An 11,940-nucleotide genomic window follows, 5' to 3' on the forward strand; every position below is an offset into this window, starting at 1 on the left:
ATTTTTATGTCCTATAGATAGAAGTGTCATTTTTGAAACTAATCCCCTATTGCAGGACATCCAGTTTATTTTCAATGTCTGTATTATAAACAAAGTTGAAATAAATACCTTTGCCTAATACATCCTTACTTATCTTTTAAGGATAAGTTTCTAGGGCTGGCATTGCTGGGTGAAAAGCTGGGCATAAGTTTTGAAAGTTTTAATATAACCCAACCGCCCTCCAGAAAGCTTATCCCAATCTTGGTCCCTCAGCCAGCATCACTGACCCGTAATTTGGAGATTTATAAGGGAGTGATGCTACTTTTATTTGAAGTTCTTTTATTATTCCAGACATATATTTTCCCCAAGGGGGTTTAGTTTCCACAGCATTCTTCATACTATTTTTTACTATGTGGTTCTGATTATCAGAAGGACAACATCTTACTTACTCCCACTCCAAATAGTATTTCCCATACCACCTTGAAGGGCAGCCTTGTGGTCTCCTTGCTCTGAACCTACCACCCTCATTTCACCTTTGTGTTCTCCATTCCTCTATCAGCAAACATTTCCCAGTTCCAGCAGGTGAGTGAGACATAGAATCCATCAGTTATGGACTCAGTCATTCATTTATTCAGCTGAAGTCTCTCAGGGGTCTGTACCACTGCTGGAATCATATTAAGAGAGAAGTATACATAAAATGTTATTTGAAGCCAGGAAAGGGAAAATAATGAGGTAAAATAGCAGAAGTACACTTGGGTTGAAAGCTATCTAGTTTTACTGGTAGGTAAGAGAAAAGAGAAGGTCAAGCAATGGGAGTAGCATGTGCAAAAATTCAGTGGCATGCTAGGGTATCATGTGTTTAAAGGCAGATTTTCATTATTAAGATATGACAAAGAGAGGCTAAGGATAGACTGAAAAGTTAACTCATGCCAAATTTGTGCACTGAATTTATCTGCCAATCTGCTTCCTTTCCCCTGCATTTCAGCTCTGGCTTGCAATCCCTGCCTGGCCCAGTTACCACAGACTCTTCCAAAAACCTTCCTCGAGAACACTGCTCAGCACACATCTATCCAGACCCTTCTGCCTGGGATAGAACTCCTGCACATAAACCAATCTATTCAGCAATCCCCAGTGAATAGATGACTGTTTACAGACCCTTGGGTATAAGTTTTATAGGTCTAGCTAGAAATGTCTGACTAGTGATACATTCTCTCATATCCCTAGGCTCTTAACATTGGGCTAAACCTATCTAAGAGGCAACTGATAAAAGCTTATAGAATCTAAATAAATTAAATTAGGCAGAACAAATGCAAGAGAGGGGATGAATGGACACAGGTTGGATGTATCTAACTGTCATCTAGACAGCTAAGAAAATTGAAACTGCTTTTGAAAATTAGGTTTTGAACACAATCATGGCAAAAGATAGATTAATTCTCTTTAAGCATGTAATTCTGCATCTACCTAGACATTTCTCAGTTAGACTTACAAACAGTGCTTGTTCAGCTGAGTTGCACATCCCAAAAGCTTCTGTGTATACAGGTTAATCTACTCTAGAGATTGACTTTTTTTTTCCTTTGCAGGAAGGCCAGAGGAAAAAAGAGGAAAGAAGGTCTCTAAAACAAGATATCTCTGTTGGGATTTTCTACACTGATAATTCCAAATCAAAGCAAAAAATCCTGTGAGGATATTAATGCATATTAACTATACAGAATATTAGATAGCACTGTCATGTTTTCATATGTCCATATAATATACTTTGATCACATTCCTCTTGTGGGAGAAGCTATTCTACACCATTCATGCTTTCATGTAGGCAACAAATATTTCTAGATAATTCTTCCTGAGGGCAAAAAGCTCAAACATTCCTCAAGAGGCTAGTCTTTCCTCATTCTGTTTCAAATTCCCTCAGTCCTGGATTCATCCTCTGCCACAGAATTTTCTTTGGTTTATTTGCTAGTTTCTTCCTACAGGAGGCTGTGACCTCTATAAGGCTAAAGGCTATTCCTGAGGCCTAGAGTATCACCCTCCAGGAAGTAGACGATCAGTCCCTGTTATGGGAATGAATCTATATTCAGGCTGCAAAGAACCTGAGGAATAACCCAGGCAACAAACAGGAAACAGGCCCAGGCGGGGGAAGTACCCTCCAAAATTCCTTGGGGAGTTGCTGATAATCAGCAGGTGAAAGACAGAAGAATGTCACCAGTGATTTAAGCTTGAGGAACTAGGAAACTGGAGGGGCTTGGAGTTTGGAAAGAATGACCATGTAGGGAAAAACTAAGCTTGGTTTCAGATAGTCTTTAACACAAAGAACAAGTTTTATGGCTCTTCTGCAGACATCCCTTCAGATAATATAAAAATGAAATTAACAAATAAGCAACTAAATAATGGACCTCAGTTCATGGAACTAATAAATCCAGGCCCCAATGGAATCAAAAGTCCAAGCACTTTCTTTCTGTGCCTTACTTCTCCTGTAATCCTAGTAGTAAGGCTACCAAGGAAGAGCCAGCTAGACAGTGGGCCTGCTTGGCCATGTCCCAGGACCACGCAGCAGCTCCAGATGGTGGATATTAGCTCTGTGGCGTCTTCATTTTCTGAGAATGCAGAGGGCAGGAGCCTCCATCTGAGTTCTTGCTAACATTTTGCTGCCAAGCCAAATTGACTCCAGGAGCAGGTATAAAATGGAAAAACATAAAGGTTCCCGGTACCGGAGAAAAACCAAAAAAACCAAAAAAAAAAAAAAAAAAATGGAAAAACATAAAGGCCCATGCTGGCTCTTGACTTAGGTAGTATACTACTGAGAAAGGTAAAGAGACCAACGATCCTTGGGTAGCCAGATGCAACTAAGGCAGTAGTCTCATTCATTCTTTCATTTTATCAGTCAACACAGTACACAGAGCTTCTTCCTTGGACCAGCTTCTCTTCCAGGCTCTGAACTAAGTGAACAGCAGCATTCAGTGTGTGCCTGGGAGAAAGTTCACAGTTAAGTACGACAGGTTATATCCCTTGTAACTTGCAATCTTGAAGGGCCAGAGAGCAGGGGCGGGAGGGGAGGACACTCAGCCTAGAAAAGACACCTAGATAGAGGACATTGTACTTCGGGAATATTTCAAAGTAGCCTCACCGAAGAGATCTGTCAAAATGGAAAATCACTGTTCTTTAAACCCATCAGGCAAAATGAGAAGCAAAGATTATCTGTCTTACTAGGTGATCCTTAAACTCCTTTTCAAACTTGAGGCTCTTCCAGTATAACGCTGGTTGAATGACCAAGAAGAGAGTGATCTATGACCCTGGTGGGGACATAGTTAAAGGCACCTTGGATGCACTGCTCTCTCTGCTTTTCCTCTCTTTAACTCTTACTCACTGGGTCTCAGTTTAAATGTTAGTCTTTTCTGAAAGCCTTCCTGGATCTCTCTCAAGGTATGGCTAGCCCTCTGCTTGGCTCCACCAGGTCTGTGTAAGGCACAGCATCTTGCCCAGGACTCCCTGACTGCCAGCTGCAGGTGGGATAGGGACTGTCTTATTCATCTGTCTCCTTCCTCGCTACTTTTCCCTACTCCCTAGCTCCTTTTCTTATCAAAGAATGGTGAACTAATCAGAATAGCACCCAGGAAGCTGCTCGGAGCAAATGTGAGATAGGAACTCAAGCTCTCGGTGGAGAGACTGGAGCTGCTCCAAGCCCAGACTCCTTCAGGCCACTGTTCATCCTGCTTTGCCTCAGCCCTGCTACCGGCTGCACCAGATCCAGCACTCCTGCTGATCCTGAGGCTTTTTTGATACCCTGGAATGTCAACTGCAAACAAAGTAGTGCCCACACTTTTTGGAGAGAACATGTTAGTGTGAGTTGCATTCAGAGAGCCCAGGAGCCAGCAACAGATTGCAGATCACATTTACAGGACAATGGGGCGCTGAAAGAGGCTAGTTGTAGGGTAAGGAGATCACGCAACACTTTTAGGACTGCCAGTGAGCACTTTCTGATTTTTTTATAGAAAGACAAGTGTATTTGGATACTGGGAAGATAAATAATTTTCTTCAAGTTCAAGTCCAATCTTGGATGAAATTAAGGGGGGAATGTGAGAATGTAGGCCTTCCTCTGTGTCATTTCTCTGTCCAGAGCACATGCACTGTAGATCTTTTCTAACTCTAAGAACCAGTAATGAATATTTTAATAGTTTCTCCTTCCCATTGATAAAAACTCCACTGACTAGCCTGAGCATGCTGGTGAAAATGAGGGTGTGGACTAGAAAGACCTGCACTTTTCTGAGCAGCCTGATCCCTGAAGGCTCCACCCAATCAGCACAATAGGGATGACCAGAGCACCACCAGCACCTTTCAGAGCAGCCGCCAGGATGCTGAAGGAAGGGAAATACATAAAACATGCCCAGTGCAGACATGAGGCCAGTGACCCTGGGAAATGGGCTAAAAAACATTCAGGAGAGAAGAGAGCTGTAAAAGTAGGGAAAGTAGAACACCAAAGGCTGAATTATAGCCCCTCTCCCCCAAGAAATACATCCAAGTCTCAACCCCAGGAACCTGTAAATGTGATCTTATTTGGAAAAGGGTCTTTGCACAAGCAATTAAATTAAGGATTTTCAGATGAGGACCTTACCTTGGATTATCCAAGTGAACCCTAAATTCCATGACAAGTGTCCTTTTAAGAGTGAGGCAGGGTGGGCATGGTGGCACAGGCCTCTAATCCCAGTACTTGGGAGGTTGAGACAGGAGGACCATTGAGTTTGAGTCCAGCCTGGGCTATATAATGTTCAAGGCCAGTCTGCACTACATAGTGAGACCCTTTCTAAAAATAAACTAGAAAAAGGGGAGGGGTAAGGCAGAAAGAGACTTGATGCAGATAGAGAGACAGTGGGACCAAGAGGCAAAGACTGGAGTGATAGGGTCACACGGGTCAAGAAATACCAGCAGCCACTAGAAGCTGGAAGAAGCAAAGAAAGGATTCCACTTACAGCCCTCAGCTAGAGGGTGGCACTGCTGACACTATGATTTTGGATTTCTGGCCTAGAGAACCATGAAAGGATAAATTTCTGTAGTTGAAAGCAAGCCTTGTAATGATTTGTTATATCACCCACAGGAAACTAATTCACAACTGAGAAGTAGTCAGACAGATGAGAGATGTGAGTTCCAGAGGTGGGGCTGGCTCACCCACAGACACTCCACGCCAGCCACTGCTCCAGGATATTTTCTTCCACAGCCCAGCAGGTGCGCAGAGTTCTCCAGTGCTCAGCAGGAAGCCCAGAAGGAAACTCGCTCAAACACTTAAGTGGGCCTATACTGTGCCAACACAAGTGTGGATTCTGAGGTGAGGCTGCAGCAGTCCTGACCTCCTCTGGACAGATCAGATCTCTCATCTGCATGGTTGTGTCCAATTATTAGCTCTGTCCTTCTCTTTTTTTTCTTTCTTTCTTTTTTTTAGCTCCATCCTTTTCAAGGGACTGGATAAACTGGGAGATTTTATACTGAGGAAATAAAGAGTTGGGGGGGCTTGATCCCTGTCTGTGAATGTCCAAATGATCTATGTGGCTGTCAGAGAGAAGAAGTAGATTTCTGTGTGAGACCTAAAAGGGTAGGATCAAGGGCAATAGGGCAGCCATTGCCTGGAGGAAGAATTCTGGCTCAGCACAACAAAAAACTTTAATAATCAGAGCCAACTGAGAGTAGAATAGGAGTGCCTGAAGGATCAGCAGGTCTAAGCAGAAAGGCTGAGTGTGCCAGGGGAATTCCTGGCTCAGACAAAAGCTGCACTTGATCATCTCAAGAGCTGGCAATCCTATTTGAGGGTCTGTGGCTGGTGGCTAAACTGTCCTGTAATGTATAAAACTGATAAGCCTAAAGGAAGGAAGGGAAAAGGGAGAAAAATTCAAGGCAGTTATACTATTACTATCTCTTAGTTCATTGAAATGGAAAGTTTGTGCTAATATCAATAAGAGAATTTTTGATGCCTATGTCTTACACTCTGAGTAACTACTTTAAAGATGACAATATGCAATGTATCGACTATCGTTCTTCTCCTATTATTTTGTTATGAAATTATGTTTTACCTTTTTCAATAAAATAAAAAACTGGTAAACCTAAATTTTCAGCACAAAATAAGATATACTCACACCAAGTGAGTATATCTTATTACACAGTTTTTGTGGTGAGTTAAACACAGAAACTACCCAGAAATGAATTTGAGAAAGAAATTCTTCCAATATCTATATACAAAATCTTCCCACCCCCAGGAAGAAAGAGGAAAAGCATATATCTTCACCCAGACATTACTTTCTAACTGCCAAGGGCCAACAGCACATTCTCAGGATCCAGGGGAGCCCTGCACAGCCTGGATTCAACATTTTTTTCCGGATAAAAACAGAGACAACAGACATTCCATCTACCAATTAAACTATTTTCTTAAGAATGAGTGCATAGCATCCTCAGTTTTTTTCTTTTTGTGTTCCTAGAGACTGAACCCTGAGGTGCTCTACCATTAAGCTACAACCTTGGCCCTTTGTATTTTGAGGCAGATTCTCTTTAAATTGCCCAGAGTGACCTCAAACTTGTGGCCCTTTTGCCTCAGCCTCCCAAGTAGCTGGGTTTACAGGTATGCACCTGTAAACTGGCAGCACCTTCATCTTTAATAATTGCCTTTTCATTTACACTCTTATGAATTCTACATTTGGAACAAAGAAAACAACAAAGTAGTAACTCAGAAGTTTAACGCGTTAGTGTTCACAAGTCAGCCCTGGGCAAAGTGTTTTGGATGGAGGGTGCCTGTTATTGCTGGTGTAGTAGGCTACAGACTACACCCTACATTCTGGATGCTCAGAACAGGAAGCACAGCATGTCTCATCTGCCTGTACATGTATCTTCTCTTAAGTCAAAATCTCAGAGAACAAAGCACTGTTGCATCTGGATGAATTTCTCTAAAGCTCTTTCCATTCAGGAGTTTGAAAATTTGCCATATTTACCCTTTTACTAAAACAGTTCAGGTTCTCAGATCATTCTTTAAGAGAGGTCAAAAGAATATACTTCCACACCTTTAGTTTACCACCATATCTTTTCCAACCTGTAATTAGTTTTTTTTCTCTACAAAAGAACAAATGTTAAGGGACACATATCACTTAGCAGCCAGCTTGGGAAATGATTGGAAGCCCGAAACATTTTTAATCACTGGCAAAATGTCTCCAAACATCAGATGGGTCTGAAAATACAGTGTCATTTCATTGAAAATAATGGCTACTGCCCTCACATAGGTTGGCCAAGCACCTAATCAGACTTCACACTGTCCTTCAGTCACTCAAAAACTCCCTCATATTTGCAGAGTTGCACTATGCAATCTGTAGTCACCAAAAGAAACCAATATTCCTACTGCTTCTGCAAGCATATATTGTTCATCGTATATCTTCGAATATAACAGAACTATAACTACAACCATTGTGCATAAATCAAAATTTTATAAATTGAGTGGTGTTAAGTATATATGCATGTTTTGGTATTTGAAAGTTTTCCATATCATATCTTTTGGTATCATAAAGAATGCTTTTTCTAACATAAGCAATTATTGTCAAAAACTTGAAGGTTCAAATCTTACATCATACATCTATTTAAAATAGGCCACGCTGAAAAGCTAAATTCTAACTTCAGACTTATTTTTGAGGCCACACCACCTCTTCACTGAATGAAGGCTCTCTGTATTTGGAGGCATCAGAATGCCACAATCAAGACCAGCTGAACACCACATGCAACCCCTAGACAGCAGCATTGTGTTTGTGACTTTACTCAAACCACTTTACATCTGGAGAAAGTCACAGGCTTTTGTCAATCTAAACAGCAAATACATTATCAAGTGTACAGTAGTTCTAGGCTCTATGGAAAGGCTGTAGAGTGACAAGAAATGGGACATTGTGCCCACCATTCTGGGGACTTCTTGTATCTGTGGCCATATACACAAAAGACCACACACAAAATCCTTCAAGGCTGCCAGGCGTGGTGGCACATGCCTGTAATTCCAGCACTCAGGAGGCTGAGGCAGGAGGATCATTGCGAGTTTAAGACCAGCCTGGGCTACAAAGTGAGTTTAAGACTAGCCTGAACTGCATAGCGAGACTCTGTCTCAAAAAGACCAAAAAAAAAAAAAAAAAAAAAAAAAAAAAATCCTTCAAGGCTGATAGCAGCTGCTTCTCCATGAAAGGTACCAAGTAAAGTGGGAGGTCAGAGGATGATAAAAACCCTGGGACATGGGGGCTGGAAAACAGCTTCTCAAGGGAGGTAGACAAGACCACTGAGGCTGAGGCACAAGATAAGCAGAGAAGCAGAGAGAGGACAATGGCCTAGAGGCTGGGATAGGGTTGAGGGATGAAGAGTGGAGGACAGGATGAGGTAGGGGTCTGAGAGAAGGGACAGAGTCAGGTCTTGGGACTTCCACACATGAAGGATCCACTGAAGGTTGCTGAGGAGGGGCTTATGGATCAGAGCCACACATTAGGGTTGACAGCACAGAAGCCTGATGGAAAGAGAGAGACAGAGAAAGACAGAAAGACAGAGACAGAGGATGGAAAATGGAGTCCTGTTTGAGGGGATTTTGGAAGTAAAATGACAGGGCTTGGTGATCACAATTTTAGTAAGGAGAGAGCAAGGGAAAAGGCAAGGTCACAGATGATTATCCTTAAGATCACAGGTGATTTTCCCTCCCTACCAGGCATCTCTAGGGGCACTACTCTTCAGGGCTTGCAGGAGACAGAAGTGAGGAGAGGAAGGAGAGAGAGAGAAAGAGAGAGAGAGACAGACAGACAGACAGAAGGAGGGCCAAAGGGGAAAGAAGGAAGAGGCAGAAGAGGAGGGACAAAGAGAAAGAACGGTAAAGGAGACGAGCCTGAAAAAGAGGGCTCACTGTGCAATATTCCCATTGCTTTCTGTCACATTGCCCTGCATGATTCCTGCCAGCCGTTAAACCTGTAAACTGTAATAACTTTATTTACATATTTATTTTATTCTGTTTTGCCTACTAGAATATAAGCTTTAGGGAGACAGGGACCTTGCCGTATCTCGGGGGCACCCTGGACAATCTCTGGCACACAGTATGTGTTTTATGCATAACCACTGAATAAAAAAAATGAGGGACAGTACAGTGGATGCTACATTGTGCTATACAGGATCATAAGGTATTGTTCTTCACTGTCCTGTCTTATTCTCTGACCACAGCTTTGAAATGCTGAGCAAACTTCACCAAGGCAGAAGGGAGCCAGGAACCAGTTTCCAGCAATATATGGACAAAGCTGAGGTATTTATAACTGTGTCTAACTGTCAAATCCTCCCACCTGGGTCCTTGAACACATAGTGATAAGCTTGTAGGAGGCAGAGATTGAGCCTTCTGATTAACCCGTGTTAGCCTTCACCACCTAACAGTGCTCACAGGACACTGGCTGCTGTTGAGGTCAGTATCTGTTCTGAGCACTCTGCAAATAATAAAAAGCCCCCATCCTTGGAAGTAGGAGGCAGCCTAAGTGCATATAACATTGTCACAGGGATTCCACCCAGGGGGAGAGGTTCTAAATCAACATATAAGCTAAACAAAAAGCACCATTTTAATACTCTAGTAGTGCCCAACAGCGTACTGATGCTTCTATCAAATATCTATGACATGCAAACATCCTATCAGGGACTTTTACATACGGTCTCATTTAATCTTGAGAGTTGAGAATTATCATTATTCCCCTTTGACAAATGAGAAAAGTGATCCTCAGAGGCTCTGGGTTGCTGAACCCTTCCCGCTGCCTTCTACTCTGGAGTGGTCTGCCTGCTTTTGTGCTTTGACCAGACTCACTGTCCTCATCTGTATCCCGTGCAATCTAGGTTCTGTACCTTCGCCCATACAAGTTCCTTGGCCTAGAAACAGCTTTTTACTCCTCCCTACTTGTTCAAATCTTCTTCCCTCTACCTAGAGTGCAGAATTCTCCAATCTCTTTATTTGGAATTTACCCATTCTCCTGTTCTCAGGAGATAAAGCCGGAAATGCTCTGTAGTATAACTATTCCTCAGGAGAGCCTGAGCTCCTTGAGGGGAGGGCCTGTCAGTAATACTCATGTTTGTTTTTTCCTGAATCAGTGGTGAGAAAGTGCTTGCTGAACCACTCGAGTGAAGCAGGGAAAAGTCAGTATTACATTTGAATGCGTCTGAGTGATACAAGGCCCGGGACAAATTGGCTTGGAATACAAAGTATCATTTGGGAAAGCAAACTTATTATCGTAACTGCTCCAGTCACAAAGCATACTCTCACCAGCCCTCTGACTCACAAAACATGAAACTTAAAACCAGGATGTCTAGGAAGCAAATAAAATAATAAAATCACTTCCATAAGAAGCTTTTCATAGTAATGCATTTCATCCATACACTAGGGAGACCAGCTGCAGCACAAGAGGAAGAGGATACTGGGCGAAAGAATAGAGTTCACCTCCCAGCACGCCACACTTAACTACCTCACACAGGTACTTGTTTCGTTGTGGTTGCACTGGTATTCACCTGTGCTGGAAAATATGTACTAAACTCACCAATCACACCTATGTGGAATGCCACCCAGGGGATGCCTGACTTCGAATGATTTTAAATGGTCTTGACTGAAAAATATCTCCACCATGGTTTTAGACTAGAAACAAGTAAATGTTACCCTGTCAGGACCCCTAAAACAAAACATTATTTTTCCCCTAGACAAATATTTTGAGGTTTTTAACAAAAATAACCACCTCACAAACAGAAACATTTCCTGATCTATAAGCCACTTGGAAAACAAATCATTACGCTGTTGAATATTTTATGATGGGCCAAAGCACTGAAGGAAGCAAGGCGAACATTCGCCAATGCTTGCCATGTCTATTTTGGGACTCCCAAAGCAAACTGAAAATGGTTCCTTTATTTTCTAAACACCCATGTGCAAGTGCTAGATGGATTCTTGATGAAATATTGCCTCCACCCAAACCGACCCTTAATCACAGAGACCCTGAGGTTCCACTTCTCTGGATTTATAATTGAAGTACCTTAATGAACATGTAGTGGACACCACTTTCATCCTGTTAGAAGTGACAAAACCAGTGGGGTCTTGACCAAGGTCACACAGCTTGGGGCGCAGAAGAGCCACCAGGGTCGACAGCACCAACTCCTAACCCTGGAATCCTTCTCTACTTCCACAGGCTGATTCAACACTCCTCCTTGAAGCTCAGCCAAAGCTGCTGCAGCTTAGCGACATGAACCCTAAAGCTGACTTCTGTGGGCCCCAACATCCCTCTCCCCTCAGTGAACCCTGGAGCTGAGACACTCCGGGGTGTCCTTCGACTCACAAAATGGCAATACAGGCATGGCGCTTCGCTAATCATCCCTGGCGAATCCTTCCTGGCCCAGGTGTGGCTGTTGAGGCCAGGCAGGGACCGCTAGTCTGAGGTCACTCAGAAAGTTGGCGCTGGCCGCGGCCGCACCTGAACCCAGGTTTGCCTCCCGGTTTGCCGGTCCTTAACTACACCATGTAGATCTCGGAAACTTAAGCGACACAGCGATCCTGTGTAGAGTTAACCGTTGCAGGTCCTGAGCTAGCCCGCGGACAAAGCCCCGCGCAGAGTGGGGACACCAGGTCGGGAGGCGGGTGTGGGTCACCCGGGGCCAGCGGTGCAAGCAGAGTGCACCGTAGAGGACAGCGTGGAGAAATCCGGGGACCAAGCAGCCTGCAGCACCCGGAGGCACAGGCCCGGGGTGTAGGGACCAGCAGTCTCCCCAAAACTTTGCGGCGCCAGGACCTCGCCCTTACCTGCAGAGGAGGTGCTGCCCGCGCCGACGCGGACCTGGTGAGCTGACGCTCTGGGTGAGGGGCGGCCCCGCCCAGCGGCGGGGACAGTAGCGGGCCGGGTTCTGGCAGTGGCTCGGCTCGGGCTTTGCTCGGGCTCCGCCTCCCGCGCCGCGGCTGCAGCCGGAGGTGGGGGGGCC

At 43.9% G+C, this 11,940-nt stretch overlaps 1 protein-coding gene across 2 annotated transcripts in view; it reads right to left on the minus strand.

Annotated features, from left to right (window-relative positions):
• Frmpd1 (FERM and PDZ domain containing 1) overlaps nucleotides 1-11,940 on the minus strand; it is a 171,210-nt gene that overhangs the window by 81,960 nt on the left and 77,310 nt on the right. The window contains exon 1 of one of the 2 annotated variants that reach the window (XM_005382863.2): nucleotides 11,765-11,880. The exons of the other annotated variant lie outside the window; for it this stretch is intronic. The gene's annotated coding sequence lies outside the window, so the exon portion shown is untranslated. Of the gene's footprint in view, nucleotides 1-11,764; nucleotides 11,881-11,940 lie in introns of those variants that run through there. 2 annotated transcript variants of the gene reach the window in all.

This window comes from Chinchilla lanigera, unplaced genomic scaffold (assembly GCF_000276665.1).
Source record: "Chinchilla lanigera isolate Chin_1 unplaced genomic scaffold, ChiLan1.0 scaffold00018, whole genome shotgun sequence".
Classification (NCBI taxonomy): domain Eukaryota; kingdom Metazoa; phylum Chordata; class Mammalia; order Rodentia; family Chinchillidae; genus Chinchilla; species Chinchilla lanigera.